Source organism: Engystomops pustulosus, chromosome 3 (genome assembly GCF_040894005.1).
Source record: "Engystomops pustulosus chromosome 3, aEngPut4.maternal, whole genome shotgun sequence".
Lineage (NCBI taxonomy): Eukaryota > Metazoa > Chordata > Amphibia > Anura > Leptodactylidae > Engystomops > Engystomops pustulosus.
In genome coordinates this window covers 18,329,141-18,347,094 of record NC_092413.1, presented here as the reverse complement: position 1 = coordinate 18,347,094, position 17,954 = coordinate 18,329,141, and the positions used below count along the sequence as shown (strand labels likewise).

Sequence of the window (17,954 nt, the reverse complement as noted above, 5' to 3'; positions counted from 1 at the left end):
GAACTGGCTGAAGGATCGTATCCAGAGAGTTGTGGTCAATGATTCCTACTCGGAATGGTCACCAGTTATGAGTGGTGGACCCCAGCGTTCTGTGCTTATATTCAATTTATTAATGATATAGAGGTAGGAATTAATAGCACTGTGTCTATTTTTGCAGATGACACCAAACTGTGTAGTATAATACAGTCTATGGAGGATGGGAGTAGTACAAGCTGTGTAGTGTAATACAGTCTATGGAGGATGATGGGAGTAGTACAAGCTGTGTAGTGTAATACAGTCTATGGAGGATGGGAGTAGTACAAGCTGTGTAGTATAATACAGTCTATGGAGGATGGGAGTAGTACAAGCTGTGTAGTGTAATACAGTCTATGGAGGATGGGAGTAGTACAAGCTGTGTAGTGTAATACAGTCTATGGAGGATGGGAGTAGTACAAGCTGTGTAGTGTAATACAGTCTATGGAGGATGGGAGTAGTACAAGCTGTGTAGTGTAGTAGAGTCTATGGAGGATGGGAGTAGTACAAGCTGTGTAGTATAATACAGTCTATGGAGGATGGGAGTAGTACAAGCTGTGTAGTGTAATACAGTCTATGGAGGATGGGAGTAGGACAAGCTGTGTAGTGTAATACAGTCTATGGAGGATGGGAGTAGTACAAGCTGTGTAGTGTAATACAGTCTATGGAGGATGGGAGTAGTACAAGCTGTGTAGTGTAATACAGTCTATGGAGGATGGGAGTAGTACAAGCTGTGTAGTGTAATACAGTCTATGGAGGATGGGAGTAGGACAAGCTGTGTAGTGTAATACAGTCTATGGAGGATGGGAGTAGTACAAGCTGTGTAGTGTAATACAGTCTATGGAGGATGGGAGTAGTACAAGCTGTGTAGTGTAATACAGTCTATGGAGGATGGGAGTAGTACAAGCTGTGTAGTGTAATACAGTCTATGGAGGATGGGAGTAGTACAAGCTGTGTAGTGTAATACAGTCTATGGAGGATGGGAGTAGTACAAGCTGTGTAGTGTAATACAGTCTATGGAGGATGGGAGTAGTACAAGCTGTGTAGTGTAATACAGTCTATGGAGGATGGGAGTAGTACAAGCTGTGTAGTGTAACACAGTCTATGGAGGATGGGAGTAGTACAAGCGGTGTAGTGTAATACAGTCTATGGAGGATGATGGGAGTAGTACAAGCTGTGTAGTGTAATACAGTCTATGGAGGATGGGAGTAGTACAAGCTGTGTAGTGTAATACAGTCTATGGAGGATGGGAGTAGTACAAGCTGTGTAGTGTAGTACAGTCTATGGAGGGTGGGAGTAGTACAAGCTGTGTAGTGTAATACAGTCTATGGAGGATGGGAGTAGTACAAGCTGTGTAGTGTAATGGAGGATGGGAGTAGTACAAGGTGTATAGTGTAATACAGTCTATGGAGGATGGGAGTAGGGCAAGCTGTGTAGTGTAATACAGTCTATGGAGGATGGGAGTAGTACAAGCTGTGTAGTGTAATACAGTCTATGGAGGATGGGAGTAGTACAAGCTGTGTAGTGTAATACAGTCTATGGAGGATGGGAGTAGTACAAGCCGTGTAGTGTAATACAGTCTATGGAGGATGGGAGTAGTACAAGCTGTGTAGTATAATACAGTCTATGGAGGATGGGAGTAGTACAAGCTGTGTAGTGTAATACAGTGTATGGAGGATGGGAGTAGTACAAGCTGTGTAGTGTAATGCAGTCTATGGAGGATGGGAGTAGTACAAGCGGTGTAGTGTAATACAGTCTATGGAGGATGATGGGAGTAGTACAAGCTGTGTAGTGTAATACAGTCTATGGAGGATGGGAGTAGTACAAGCTGTGTAGTGTAATACAGTCTATGGAGGATGGGAGTAGTACAAGCTGTGTAGTGTAGTACAGTCTATGGAGGGTGGGAGTAGTACAAGCTGTGTAGTGTAATACAGTCTATGGAGGATGGGAGTAGTAAAAGCTGTGTAGTGTAATGGAGGATGGGAGTAGTACAAGCTGTGTAGTGTAATACAGTCTATGGAGGATGGGAGTAGTACAAGCCGTGTAGTGTAATACAGTCTATGGAGGATGGGAGTAGTACAAGCCGTGTAGTGTAACACAGTCTATGGAGGATGGGAGTAGTACAAGCTGTGTAGTGTAATACAGTCTATGGAGGATGGGAGTAGTACAAGTTGTGTAGTATAATACAGTCTATGGAGGATGGGAGTAGTACAAGCTGTGTAGTGTAATGCAGTCTATGGAGGATGGGAGTAGTACAAGCGGTGTAGTGTAATACAGTCTATGGAGGATGATGGGAGTAGTACAAGCTGTGTAGTGTAATACAGTCTATGGAGGATGGGAGTAGTACAAGCTGTGTAGTGTAATACAGTCTATGGAGGATGGGAGTAGTACAAGCTGTGTAGTGTAGTACAGTCTATGGAGGGTGGGAGTAGTACAAGCTGTGTAGTGTAATACAGTCTATGGAGGATGGGAGTAGTACAAGCTGTGTAGTGTAATGGAGGATGGGAGTAGTACAAGGTGTATAGTGTAATACAGTCTATGGAGGATGGGAGTAGGACAAGCTGTGTAGTGTAATACAGTCTATGGAGGATGGGAGTAGTACAAGCTGTGTAGTGTAATACAGTCTATGGAGGATGGGAGTAGTACAAGCTGTGTAGTGTAATACAGTCTATGGAGGATGGGAGTAGTACAAGCCGTGTAGTGTAATACAGTCTATGGAGGATGGGAGTAGTACAAGCCGTGTAGTGTAACACAGTCTATGGAGGATGGGAGTAGTACAAGCTGTGTAGTGTAATACAGTCTATGGAGGATGGGAGTAGTACAAGCTGTGTAGTGTAACACAGTCTATGGAGGGAGGATGGGAGTAGTACAAGCTGTGTAGTGTAATACAGTCTATGGAGGATGGGAGTAGTACAAGCTGTGTAGTGTAGTACAGTCTATGGAGGATGGGAGTAGTACAAGCTGTGTAGTGTAACACAGTCTATGGAGGGAGGATGGGAGTAGTACAAGCTGTGTAGTGTAATACAGTCTATGGAGGATGGGAGTAGTACAAGCTGTGTAGTGTAATGCAGTCTATGGAGGATGATGGGAGTAGTACAAGCTGTGTAGTGTAATACAGTCTATGGAGGATGGGAGTAGTACAAGCTGTGTAGTATAATACAGTCTATGGAGGATGGGAGTAGTACAAGCTGTGTAGTGTAATACAGTCTATGGAGGATGGGAGTAGTACAAGCTGTGTAGTGTAATACAGTCTATGGAGGATGGGAGTAGTACAAGCAGTGTAGTGTAATACAGTCTATGGAGGATGGGAGTAGTACAAGCTGTGTAGTGTAATACAGTCTATGGAGGATGATGGGAGTAGTACAAGCTGTGTAGTGTAATACAGTCTATGGAGGATGGGAGTAGTACAAGCTGTGTAGTGTAATACAGTCTATGGAGGATGGGAGTAGTACAAGCCGTGTAGTGTAATACAGTCTATGGAGGATGGGAGTAGTACAAGCCGTGTAGTGTAACACAGTCTATGGAGGATGGGAGTAGTACAAGCTGTGTAGTGTAATACAGTCTATGGAGGATGGGAGTAGTACAAGCTGTGTAGTGTAACACAGTCTATGGAGGGAGGATGGGAGTAGTACAAGCTGTGTAGTGTAATACAGTCTATGGAGGATGGGAGTAGTACAAGCTGTGTAGTGTAGTACAGTCTATGGAGGATGGGAGTAGTACAAGCTGTGTAGTGTAACACAGTCTATGGAGGGAGGATGGGAGTAGTACAAGCTGTGTAGTGTAATACAGTCTATGGAGGATGGGAGTAGTACAAGCTGTGTAGTGTAATGCAGTCTATGGAGGATGATGGGAGTAGTACAAGCTGTGTAGTGTAATACAGTCTATGGAGGATGGGAGTAGTACAAGCTGTGTAGTGTAGTAGAGTCTATGGAGGATGGGAGTAGTACAAGCTGTGTAGTATAATACAGTCTATGGAGGATGGGAGTAGTACAAGCTGTGTAGTGTAATACAGTCTATGGAGGATGGGAGTAGTACAAGCTGTGTAGTGTAATACAGTCTATGGAGGATGGGAGTAGTACAAGCTGTGTAGTGTAATACAGTCTATGGAGGATGGGAGTAGTACAAGCAGTGTAGTGTAATACAGTCTATGGAGGATGGGAGTAGTACAAGCTGTGTAGTGTAATACAGTCTATGGAGGATGGGAGTAGTACAAGCTGTGTAGTGTAATACAGTCTATGGAGGATGGGAGTAGTACAAGCTGTGTAGTGTAATACAGTCTATGGAGGATGGGAGTAGTACAAGCTGTGTAGTGTAATACAGTCTATGGAGGATGGGAGTAGTACAAGCTGTGTAGTGTAATACAGTCTATGGAGGATGATGGGAGTAGTACAAGCTGTGTAGTGTAATACAGTCTTTGGATGATGGGAGTAGTACAAGCTGTGTAGTGTAATACAGTCTATGGAGGATGGGAGTAGTACAAGCTGTGTAGTGTAATACAGTCTATGGAGGATGGGAGTAGTACAAGCTGTGTAGTGTAATACAGTCTATGGAGGATGATGGGAGTAGTACAAGCTGTGTAGTGTAATACAGTCTATGGAGGATGGGAGTAGTACAAGCTGTGTAGTGTAATACAGTCTATGGAGGATGGGAGTAGTACAAGCTGTGTAGTGTAATACAGTCTATGGAGGATGGGAGTAGTACAAGCTGTGTAGTGTAATACAGTCTATGGAGGATGGGAGTAGTACAAGCTGTGTAGTGTAATACAGTCTATGGAGGATGGGAGTAGTACAAGCTGTGTAGTGTAATACAGTCTATGGAGGATGGGAGTAGTACAAGCTGTGTAGTGTAACACAGTCTATGGAGGGAGGATGGGAGTAGTACAAGCTGTGTAGTGTAATACAGTCTATGGAGGATGGGAGTAGTACAAGCTGTGTAGTGTAGTACAGTCTATGGAGGATGGGAGTAGTACAAGCTGTGTAGTGTAACACAGTCTATGGAAGGAGGATGGGAGTAGTACAAGCTGTGTAGTGTAATACAGTCTATGGAGGATGGGAGTAGTACAAGCTGTGTAGTGTAATACAGTCTATGGAGGATGATGGGAGTAGTACAAGCTGTGTAGTGTAATACAGTCTATGGAGGATGGGAGTAGTACAAGCTGTGTAGTGTAGTAGAGTCTATGGAGGATGGGAGTAGTACAAGCTGTGTAGTGTAATACAGTCTATGGAGGATGGGAGTAGTACAAGCTGTGTAGTGTAATACAGTCTATGGAGGATGGGAGTAGTACAAGCTGTGTAGTGCAATACAGTCTATGGAGGATGGGAGTAGTACAAGCAGTGTAGTGTAATATAGTCTATGGAGGATGGGAGTAGTACAAGCTGTGTAGTGTAACACAGTCTATGGAGGATGGGAGTAGTACAAGCTGTGTAGTGTAATACAGTCTATGGAGGATGGGAGTAGTACAAGCTGTGTAGTGTAATACAGTCTATGGAGGATGGGAGTAGTACAAGCTGTGTAGTGTAATACAGTCTATGGAGGATGGGAGTAGTACAAGAAGTGTAGTGTAATACAGTCTATGGAGGATGGGAGTAGTACAAGCTGTGTAGTGTAATACAGTCTATGGAGGATGGGAGTAGTACAAGCTGTGTAGTGTAATACAGTCTATGGAGGATGGGAGTAGTACAAGCTGTGTAGTGTAATACAGTCTATGGAGGATGGGAGTAGTACAAGCCGTGTAGTGTAATACAGTCTATGGAGGATGGGAGTAGTACAAGCCGTGTAGTGTAACACAGTCTATGGAGGATGGGAGTAGTACAAGCTGTGTAGTGTAATACAGTCTATGGAGGATGGGAGTAGTACAAGCTGTGTAGTATAATACAGTCTATGGAGGATGGGAGTAGTACAAGCTGTGTAGTGTAATGCAGTCTATGGAGGATGGGAGTAGTACAAGCGGTGTAGTGTAATACAGTCTATGGAGGATGATGGGAGTAGTACAAGCTGTGTAGAGTAATACAGTCTATGGAGGATGGGAGTAGTACAAGCTGTGTAGTGTAATACAGTCTATGGAGGATGGGAGTAGTACAAGCTGTGTAGTGTAGTACAGTCTATGGAGGGTGGGAGTAGTACAAGCTGTGTAGTGTAATACAGTCTATGGAGGATGGGAGTAGTACAAGCTGTGTAGTGTAATGGAGGATGGGAGTAGTACAAGGTGTATAGTGTAATACAGTCTATGGAGGATGGGAGTAGGACAAGCTGTGTAGTGTAATACAGTCTATGGAGGATGGGAGTAGTACAAGCTGTGTAGTGTAATACAGTCTATGGAGGATGGGAGTAGTACAAGCTGTGTAGTGTAATACAGTCTATGGAGGATGGGAGTAGTACAAGCCGTGTAGTGTAATACAGTCTATGGAGGATGGGAGTAGTACAAGCCGTGTAGTGTAACACAGTCTATGGAGGATGGGAGTAGTACAAGCTGTGTAGTGTAATACAGTCTATGGAGGATGGGAGTAGTACAAGCTGTGTAGTGTAACACAGTCTATGGAGGGAGGATGGGAGTAGTACAAGCTGTGTAGTGTAATACAGTCTATGGAGGATGGGAGTAGTACAAGCTGTGTAGTGTAGTACAGTCTATGGAGGATGGGAGTAGTACAAGCTGTGTAGTGTAACACAGTCTATGGAGGGAGGATGGGAGTAGTACAAGCTGTGTAGTGTAATACAGTCTATGGAGGATGGGAGTAGTACAAGCTGTGTAGTGTAATGCAGTCTATGGAGGATGATGGGAGTAGTACAAGCTGTGTAGTGTAATACAGTCTATGGAGGATGGGAGTAGTACAAGCTGTGTAGTGTAGTAGAGTCTATGGAGGATGGGAGTAGTACAAGCTGTGTAGTATAATACAGTCTATGGAGGATGGGAGTAGTACAAGCTGTGTAGTGTAATACAGTCTATGGAGGATGGGAGTAGTACAAGCTGTGTAGTGTAATACAGTCTATGGAGGATGGGAGTAGTACAAGCTGTGTAGTGTAATACAGTCTATGGAGGATGGGAGTAGTACAAGCTGTGTAGTGTAATACAGTCTATGGAGGATGGGAGTAGTACAAGCAGTGTAGTGTAATACAGTCTATGGAGGATGGGAGTAGTACAAGCTGTGTAGTGTAATACAGTCTATGGAGGATGGGAGTAGTACAAGCTGTGTAGTGTAATACAGTCTATGGAGGATGGGAGTAGTACAAGCTGTGTAGTGTAATACAGTCTATGGAGGATGGGAGTAGTACAAGCTGTGTAGTGTAATACAGTCTATGGAGGATGGGAGTAGTACAAGCTGTGTAGTGTAATACAGTCTATGGAGGATGGGAGTAGTACAAGCTGTGTAGTGTAATACAGTCTATGGAGGATGATGGGAGTAGTACAAGCTGTGTAGTGTAATACAGTCTTTGGATGATGGGAGTAGTACAAGCTGTGTAGTGTAATACAGTCTATGGAGGATGGGAGTAGTACAAGCTGTGTAGTGTAATACAGTCTATGGAGGATGGGAGTAGTACAAGCTGTGTAGTGTAATACAGTCTATGGAGGATGATGGGAGTAGTACAAGCTGTGTAGTGTAATACAGTCTATGGAGGATGGGAGTAGTACAAGCTGTGTAGTGTAATACAGTCTATGGAGGATGGGAGTAGTACAAGCTGTGTAGTGTAATACAGTCTATGGAGGATGGGAGTAGTACAAGCTGTGTAGTGTAATACAGTCTATGGAGGATGGGAGTAGTACAAGCTGTGTAGTGTAATACAGTCTATGGAGGATGGGATTAGTACAAGCTGTGTAGTGTAATACAGTCTATGGAGGATGGGAGTAGTACAAGCTGTGTAGTGTAACACAGTCTATGGAGGGAGGATGGGAGTAGTACAAGCTGTGTAGTGTAATACAGTCTATGGAGGATGGGAGTAGTACAAGCTGTGTAGTGTAGTACAGTCTATGGAGGATGGGAGTAGTACAAGCTGTGTAGTGTAACACAGTCTATGGAGGGAGGATGGGAGTAGTACAAGCTGTGTAGTGTAATACAGTCTATGGAGGATGGGAGTAGTACAAGCTGTGTAGTGTAATACAGTCTATGGAGGATGATGGGAGTAGTACAAGCTGTGTAGTGTAATACAGTCTATGGAGGATGGGAGTAGTACAAGCTGTGTAGTGTAGTAGAGTCTATGGAGGATGGGAGTAGTACAAGCTGTGTAGTGTAATACAGTCTATGGAGGATGGGAGTAGTACAAGCTGTGTAGTGTAATACAGTCTATGGAGGATGGGAGTAGTACAAGCTGTGTAGTGTAATACAGTCTATGGAGGATGGGAGTAGTACAAGCTGTGTAGTGTAATACAGTCTATGGAGGATGGGAGTAGTACAAGCTGTGTAGTGTAATACAGTCTATGGAGGATGGGAGTAGTACAAGCTGTGTAGTGTAATACAGTCTATGGAGGATGGGAGTAGTACAAGCTGTGTAGTGTAGTACAGTCTATGGAGGATGGGAGTAGTACAAGCTGTGTAGTGTAACACAGTCTATGGAGGGAGGATGGGAGTAGTACAAGCTGTGTAGTGTAATACAGTCTATGGAGGATGGGAGTAGTACAAGCTGTGTAGTGTAGTACAGTCTATGGAGGATGGGAGTAGTACAAGCTGTGTAGTGTAACACAGTCTATGGAGGGAGGATGGGAGTAGTACAAGCTGTGTAGTGTAATACAGTCTATGGAGGATGGGAGTAGTACAAGCTGTGTAGTGTAGTACAGTCTATGGAGGATGGGAGTAGTACAAGCTGTGTAGTGTAACACAGTCTATGGAGGGAGGATGGGAGTAGTACAAGCTGTGTAATGTAATACAGTCTATGGAGGATGGGAGTAGTACAAGCTGTGTAGTGTAATACAGTCTATGGAGGATGATGGGAGTAGTACAAGCTGTGTAGTGTAATACAGTCTATGGAGGATGGGAGTAGTACAAGCTGTGTAGTGTAGTAGAGTCTATGGAGGATGGGAGTAGTACAAGCTGTGTAGTGTAATACAGTCTATGGAGGATGGGAGTAGTACAAGCTGTGTAGTGTAATACAGTCTATGGAGGATGGGAGTAGTACAAGCTGTGTAGTGTAATACAGTCTATGGAGGATGGGAGTAGTACAAGCTGTGTAGTGTAATACAGTCTATGGAGGATGGGAGTAGTACAAGCTGTGTAGTGTAACACAGTCTATGGAGGATGGGAGTAGTACAAGCTGTGTAGTGTAATACAGTCTATGGAGGATGGGAGTAGTACAAGCTGTGTAGTGTAATACAGTCTATGGAGGATGGGAGTAGTACAAGCTGTGTAGTGTAATACAGTCTATGGAGGATGGGAGTAGTACAAGCTGTGTAGTGTAATACAGTCTATGGAGGATGATGGGAGTAGTACAAGCTGTGTAGTGTAATACAGTCTTTGGATGATGGGAGTAGTACAAGCTGTGTAGTGTAATACAGTCTATGGAGGATGGGAGTAGTACAAGCTGTGTAGTGTAATACAGTCTATGGAGGATGATGGGAGTAGTACAAGCTGTGTAGTGTAATACAGTCTATGGAGGATGGGAGTAGTACAAGCTGTGTAGTGTAATACAGTCTATGGAGGATGGGAGTAGTACAAGCTGTGTAGTGTAATACAGTCTATGGAGGATGGGAGTAGTACAAGCTGTGTAGTGTAATACAGTCTATGGAGGATGGGAGTAGTACAAGCTGTGTAGTGTAATACAGTCTATGGAGGATGGGAGTAGTACAAGCTGTGTAGTGTAATACAGTCTATGGAGGATGGGAGTAGTACAAGCTGTGTAGTGTAATACAGTCTATGGAGGATGGGAGTAGTACAAGCTGTGTAGTGTAATACAGTCTTTGGATGATGGGAGTAGTACAAGCTGTGTAGTGTAATACAGTCTATGGAGGATGGGAGTAGTACAAGCTGTGTAGTGTAATACAGTCTATGGAGGATGATGGGAGTAGTACAAGCTGTGTAGTGTAATACAGTCTATGGAGGATGGGAGTAGTACAAGCTGTGTAGTGTAATACAGTCTATGGAGGATGGGAGTAGTACAAGCTGTGTAGTGTAATACAGTCTATGGAGGATGGGAGTAGTACAAGCTGTGTAGTGTAATACAGTCTATGGAGGATGGGAGTAGTACAAGCTGTGTAGTGTAATACAGTCTATGGAGGATGGGAGTAGTACAAGCTGTGTAGTGTAATACAGTCTATGGAGGATGGGAGTAGTACAAGCTGTGTAGTGTAATACAGTCTATGGAGGATGGGAGTAGTACAAGCTGTGTAGTGTAATACAGTCTATGGAGGATGGGACTAGTACAAGCTGTGTAGTGTAATACAGTCTATGGAGGATGGGAGTAGTACAAGCTGTGTAGTGTAATACAGTCTATGGAGGATGGGAGTAGTACAAGCTGTGTAGTGTAATACAGTCTATGGAGGATGGGAGTAGTACAAGCTGTGTAGTGTAATACAGTCTACGGAGGATGGGAGTAGTACAAGCTGTGTAGTGTAATACAGTCTACGGAGGATGGGAGTAGTACAAGCTGTGTAGTGTAATACAGTCTACGGAGGATGGGAGTAGTACAAGCTGTGTAGTGTAATACAGTCTATGGAGGATGGGAGTAGTACAAGCTGTGTAGTGTAATACAGTCTATGGAGGATGGTAGTAGTACAAGCTGTGTAGTGTAATACAGTCTATGGAGGATGGGAGTAGTAGTACAAGCTGTGTAGTGTAATACAGTCTATGGAGGATGTTCATAGGCTGCAGGGTGACTTGGACAAACTGAATGTTTGGTCATATACTTGGCAAATGAGGTTCAATGTGGATAAATGTGTATAAAGGTTATGCACCTGGGGGCTAATAATCCAAAGGCAAAATATGTTCTTGGGGGGTAAATCTGGGAGAGTCCCTTGTTGAGAAGGACCTGGGGGTACTAGTAGAGCATAAATTGAATAACAGCATGCAATGTCAATCAGCTGCCTCTAAAGCCAGTAAGATCTTGTCATGTATCATTAGTGGTATGGACTCTGGGGATAGGGATGTAATATTACCCTGTACAAGGCACTGGTTAGGCCTCACCTGGAATATGCTGTCCAGTTCTGGGCACCGGTCCATAAAAAGGAGGCCCTGGAGCTGGAAAGGGTTCAAAGAAGAGGCACAAAACTGATAAGGGGTATGGACGGTCTTATTTATGAGGAAAGATTAAAACAACTAGATTTATTTAGTCCGGAAAAGAGACGACTACGAGGGGACATGATTAATTTATATAAATATATGACTGGTCCATACAAAAAATATGGGGGAAAGTTGTTTCAGATTAGATCAAATCAAATGACGAGGGGACACTGTCTCCGTCTGGAGAAAACAAGGTTTAATCACCGGAGGCGACAGGGCTTTTTTACTATGAGAACTGTCACTTTGTGGAATAGCCGTGCTCAGGCGCTGGTCACAGCAGGCACAGCAGAGAGCTTCAAGAAGGGTCTAGATGCCTTTTACACCTAAATAACATTGATGATTATGTTATATAGAATTGTTTCCCCCAAATCCCTTCCTCATGCAATCCCTTCCCTTCCTTGGTTGAACTTGATGGAAAAGTGTCTTTTTTCAACTGTATAAACTATGATCCCCTACTTGAGGTATGTAATGGGATAAAATCTGGTGACAGGTTCTCTTAAATTAACAGAAGTGCAGTCGTCTTTGCTCCTGACATTACGGGGCATCGACCCCTTAGCACTGTACATGTTGTGAATTCTGTTTGTCTTTGGTAAGTTGATAAATAGCGAGGAAACTAAATTCTTTAGTTTTGTTCTTAAGTTGAATTTGTACGTAATTTGGAACTGTAAAAGAAACAGGGAAATACAAAGTGATGTCACAGCACAGGGTTAATACACACAGTGACGTCACAGTACAGGGATAATACACAGTGATGTCATCACAGTACAGGGATAATACACAGTGATGTCACAGTACAGGGATAATACACACAGTGACGTCACAGTACAGAGATAATACACACAGTGATGTCACAGTACAGGGATAATACACACAGTGATGTCACAGTACAGGGATAATACACACAGTGATGTCACAGTACAGGGATAATACACACAGTGATGTCACAGTACAGGGATAATACACACAGTGATGTCACAGTACAGGGATAATACACACAGCGATGTCACAGTACAGGGATAATACACACAGTGACGTCACAGTACAGAGATAATACACACAGTGACGTCACAGTACAGAGATAATACACACAGTGATGTCACAGTACAGGGATAATACACAGTGATGTCACAGTACAGGGATAATACACACAGTGATGTCACAGTACAGAGATAATACACACAGTGATGTCACAGTACAGGGATAATACACACAGTGATGTCACAGTACAGGGATAATACACACAGTGATGTCACAGTACAGGGATAATACACACAGTGATGTCACAGTACAGGGATAATACACACAGTGATGTCACAGTACAGGGATAATACACACAGTGATGTCACAGTACAGGGATAATACACACAGTGATGTCACAGTACAGGGATAATACACACAGTGATGTCACAGAACAGGGATAATACACACAGTGATGTCACAGTACAGGGATAATACACACAGTGATGTCACAGTACAGGGATAATACACACAGTGATGTCACAGTACAGGGATAATACACACAGTGATGTCACAGTACAGGGATAATACACACAGTGATGTCACAGTACAGGGATAATACACACAGTGACGTCACAGTACAGGGATAATACACACAGTGACGTCACAGTACAGGGATAATACACACAGTGACGTCACAGTACAGGGATAATACACACAGTGACGTCACAGCACAGGGATAATACACACAGTGACGTCACAGCACAGGGATAATACACACAGTGACGTCACAGTACAGGGATAATACACACAGTGACGTCACAGTACAGGAATAATACACACAGTGATGTCACAGTACAGAGATAATACACACAGTGATGTCACAGTACAGGAATAATACACACAGTGATGTCACAGTACAGGGATAATACACACAGCGATGTCACAGTACAGGGATAATACACACAGTGATGTCACAGTACAGGGATAATACACACAGTGATGTCACAGTACAGGCATAATATACACAGTGACTTCACAGTACAGGGATAATACACACAATGATGTCACAGTACAGGGATAATACACACAGTGATGTCACAGTACAGGGATTATACACACAGTGACGTCACAGTACAGGAATAATACACACAGTGATGTCACAGTACAGGGATAATACACACAGTGATGTCACAGTACAGGATAATACACACAGTGACGTCACAGTACAGGAATAATACACACAGTGATGTCACAGTACAGGAATAATACACACAGTGATGTCACAGTACAGGGATAATACACACAGTGATGTCACAGTACAGGATAATACACACACAGTGATGCCACAGTACAGGGATAATATACACAGTGATGTCACAGTACAGGGATAATACACCCAGTGATGCCACAGTACAGGGATAATACAGTGATGTCACAGTACAGGGATAATACACCCAGTGATGCCACAGTACAGGGATAATACAGTGATGTCACAGTACAGTGATAATACACACAGTGACGTCACAGTACAGAGATAATACACACAGTGATGTCACAGTACAGAGATAACACACACAGTGATGTCACAGTACAAGGATAATACACACAGTGTTGTCACAGTACAGAGATAACACACTTAATGTTAAAAGCTATGTAATCTGGCAAATCTCCTCTTCTTGGTTGTTCTGATGCGTTTGAGAAAGCATGCGCTATTGCCACATGTGTCCCCTAAAACACCTAGAAAGGAATAAAAAGATAAACACATGGCAGCATCATAGTATGTATATAGTGAAACCTCTCCAGAAGACCACCTATCTTAAAGGACCCCCTCCCTAAAAGACTTTTTTTTAAACTTTAATCACTGATTTTTTTTTATATTATGCTGTATAAAATTGCACCATCTGCATACCACCCCTGTCATGTGCACTGAGATCTTCTCAAAGAGGTTTCCCTGTATATACGCTGTTGTGTGTGTGCAGGATCTGATCCAGTCATTAGAACTGATGGGAGCCTGAGCTCTGGCTTTATTTGTGCATTCACGCTTGCATACATTTCTACTATAGCCAAACTATCAAACACAAACAGCTCTGCTACATAGCATTCCTGGTATGTAATTGGATGACTTGAAACATGTGATCAGTCACATGATTATGACATCACGGCAGGTCCTGGAGCTGCATGGAGATTTTACTGATAAGGAGCGTGCATGCGCTAAGTGACCCCTCCCAACAACACCCACCCACCTTCCTCTCCTCTGTCTAGCTACGGATTCCCATCACAACCAACCCACACAAAGACAGCCAGAGTGATAAGGTACTGCTAGCTTATAGCCTGCTAGCTGACAAAAGGTTGCATATAGCTTATGAGTATAAATTAGAGGACTGCTTATTTTGGCTTAGTCTTATTGCTTATTTGGCTCTTTTGGTTTAGTGTAAAAGTTTACAGTTGTACTTAAAACTGGAAACTCTTTAGCTAAATTAGTGGCTTCGGTTTCTGTCAATTGGATCGCTGTGGTAATTGAGTACTAAATTGTCCCTTATAATCTAAGAGGTTATTACTCGAGGTGACAACCTAAGATATTTGAGTAAAAATGAGACATACCTGACAACTTTTACAGCTATACTCGCCTGCATCAAAGTCCGTGGTTGGGAATACACACAAGAAGACCGATGGGGAAAAAAATGGATAAGCCTAAATGAATTCCAATAATATCCAATAAATACAAATATATATATTAACCCCTTACCGACATGTGACGTAATAGTACGTCACATGTCGGGTCCCAGTACATGGAGAGGGCTCGCGGGCCGAGCCCTCTCCATAGCCGGTAAGTCTTTGCTGCATGATGCTGCAAAGGCTTACCGGTAACACCCGCGATCGGTACCGGCGGCTTAAAAAAAAACGGCAGCGCGTGGGCGCCGCCATCTTTCCGTGGGTCGTCGCTCCCCGTGACGTCATCGGGGAGCGGCGATCCGTCGCCATGGTAGCTTCGGGTCTCACGAAGACCCGAAGCTACTTCGGGTTAACCCATTCATTACATTGTGCTGTCAGCACATTGTAATGTATGAGTAGTAAAATCCCCATATACTGCCATACTGTTATATGGCAGTATATGATAGGATCGTACAGACACCCTAGGGTTAAAGTACCCTAGGGAGTCTGAAAAACAGTAAAAATAAAAATAAAAAAAAGTTAAAATAAAAAAATTATAATAAAAAAACCTAAAAATTCAAATCACCCCCCTTTCCCTAGAATTGATATAAATATAAATAAACAGTAAAAATCATAAACACATTAGGTATCGCCGCGTCCGAAAATGCCAGATCTATCAAAATATGATAACGGTTTTTCACTGTGTTTAACCCCGTAACGGAAAATCGCGCCCAAAGTCGAAAATGGCACTTTTTTGCCATTTAAAAAATTAAAAATTTTATATAAAGTGATCAAAAGGTTGTACAGTCCTAAAAATGTTAACATTGTAAACGTAATCAAAATCCGCAAAAAACTACACCACCCACAGCTCCGTACACCAAAGTATGAAAAAGTTATTAGAGCCAGAAGATGGCAAAATCCCCCCCAAAAAATTTTGTACAGGAGGTTTTAATTTTTTTAAATGTATGAAAACATTATAAAACCTATACAAATTTGTTATCCCCGTAATCGCACCAACCCAAAGAATTAAGCAGACCTGTCATTTGGGGCGCACAGTGAAATCCGTAAAATCCAAGCCCACAAGAATACGGCACAAATGCGGGTTTTTTTTACCAATTTCACTGCATTTGGAATTTTTTTCCCGGTACACGGCATGGAATATTAAATACCACCATTTTGAAGTGTAATTTGTTACGCAGAAAATAAACCATCACACAGCTCTGGACATGGAAAAATAAAAAAGTTACAGATTTTTGAATGTGGGGAGTGAAAAATGAAAACGCAAAATTGAAAAAAGGGTCGCGGCGGGAAGGGGTTAAATGCAGATAAACAGTGCTGATGGATTGCAATTGTATAGATGAAATACAAATATATATATATATCTGTTATAAGAAGAAGGGCCGAAGGAGAAGTGAAGACACTGTAAGAGCCTGTGATACCCCATGGAGCCTTAGCATATTTATGAAAGTTGAATTTAGGAGGAAGGAGGCCAAAGATAACACTTATAAGAAGATTACCACAGTCACAGTGCCTGGATCTATGAGTCCCTGGTTTATCATGATGAATTTTGGTGGTAGATTTCCTTTAAAACAGTAAGAGAAAAAAAAGGGTTTTATATTAGTTATACAATATGAAATGCTGGGTGTGATGCAAAAAGCAAAAAATAGAAAAAAACATATATATCCACATATATACACAACTTATGAAGTTCTCCCATTGTAATCAGGACTGCGCCATCTAGTGGTCAAACGAGTATATGCGACATGGAGATTTTTTATTTTTAGAATTTGTGGCTTTTGTGGAATAAGACATTCAATAAACTCTACACAGAGATTGTAATAAGAAGATGCCAAAGTTGGAAACTGAGGACAAAGTTAAAGGGATTTTTATCTTTAACCTCGTTCATCTAGAGGACTGAGTGTTCATGTCTGATTGTGTGAGGTCCAGCTGCTGCCCCCTCCCCAGTGATGGGTAGAGCTGGTGACTGATAGTCCCCCTGAGCTGCTCTGTACTGCACAGGTCTTCTGAGATCATTCATATTGTAAAAGTTCCTGAGAGTCCTATAGAAACCAGTGGAGTGCAGGGGATTTTGGATGGAACATTGCTGTTACCTTAGTATCTGAACAGCTAATCATCCTTCCACTAATCATCCTTCTTCAGGGACAAGACCATAGGGTTCTGATTGTAGCTACCAGCCTAATGAAGACTCCAGGCCTTCCCTCTTACACCCTGCCATAGGCAGGCATAACACTAATCAAGAGACACAAATAAGAGTGTCCCTAAAGTACTATGAAGATTAATAATCTTTTAACATATGTGTAAACCTTGATTTGTTGTTAGCCCCTCTGTTGGGTCTGATCCGGTAAATAGGGAAAACTAAAACTTGGCACATTTAGCTGCAGGGTATCACTGCCATTCATCCGTTCCCTATGCCAGTGCTGGAGATGGTCATGCACTATGCTAGTCTATTTTCAGCATTCCCATTTTTGACCTGCCATTCTCCTGATATGGGGGGGGGGGGGAGTGGGGGGTTTCCAACAGTCAGATCAGCTTGTTATTCACAATAAAGGGGTTAATTAAAAATTGTGGCTTCATCTTGAAACAAGTTCGGTCCTATTCACAGGATAGGGCCCAACTTGCTGATCTGAGGGGTTCTGATGGGGTCCGGTTTACCCCTGTCGTGGACCCCCTGTCCCATTCATCTCTCTGGCACTGACGGAGATTGCCAAGCGCAGCTCCAATTAAATGAACGAGGTAGCCCGGCCATGCACGACTGGCTGCTCCGCTCATCTCGGGAAGCGGCGAGGGTCCGACTGGGGGTACATAAGACCCCCATGCTCATGATCTGTAAACGGATGCGTTTTTTTAAAAAATGCGTCCATTTTTTATAATTTTGCTAATTGGGAAAAACAGACAAAAACGCATGCGTTTTTTTTAACAGACTGCTTAAAAACAGCCCAAAAAACTGGTTCAAAACGACACGTGTGCCGCTAGCCTAAGTGTGCACTACTAAGACCATGCAAACGCTCACCTTCAGGGCACCTTCACATGATGCGTTGCGTTTTTTGATGTAATTTTTGATGCATTCAAACGGCTTCGGCCTTGACCATATGCCGAGGTTAAATTGTG

The 17,954-nt window shown here is 42.8% G+C and overlaps 2 protein-coding genes across 6 annotated transcripts in view; one reads left to right on the top strand and one right to left on the bottom strand.

Annotated features, from left to right (window-relative positions):
• The window catches only part of RCOR3 (REST corepressor 3), a 55,031-nt gene that overhangs the window by 7,639 nt on the left and 29,438 nt on the right, over positions 1-17,954 (top strand). The window lies entirely within an intron of this gene.
• The window catches only part of KCNH1 (potassium voltage-gated channel subfamily H member 1), a 250,984-nt gene that overhangs the window by 225,860 nt on the left and 7,170 nt on the right, over positions 1-17,954 (bottom strand). For 2 of the 5 annotated variants that reach the window (XM_072140190.1, XM_072140192.1), the window contains exon 2: positions 16,343-16,407. The gene's annotated coding sequence lies outside the window, so the exon portion shown is untranslated. Of the gene's footprint in view, positions 1-11,669; positions 11,876-14,774; positions 14,842-16,342; positions 17,808-17,954 lie in introns of those variants that run through there. The other 3 variants (XM_072140194.1, XM_072140193.1, XM_072140195.1) reach the window with 3 other exon arrangements.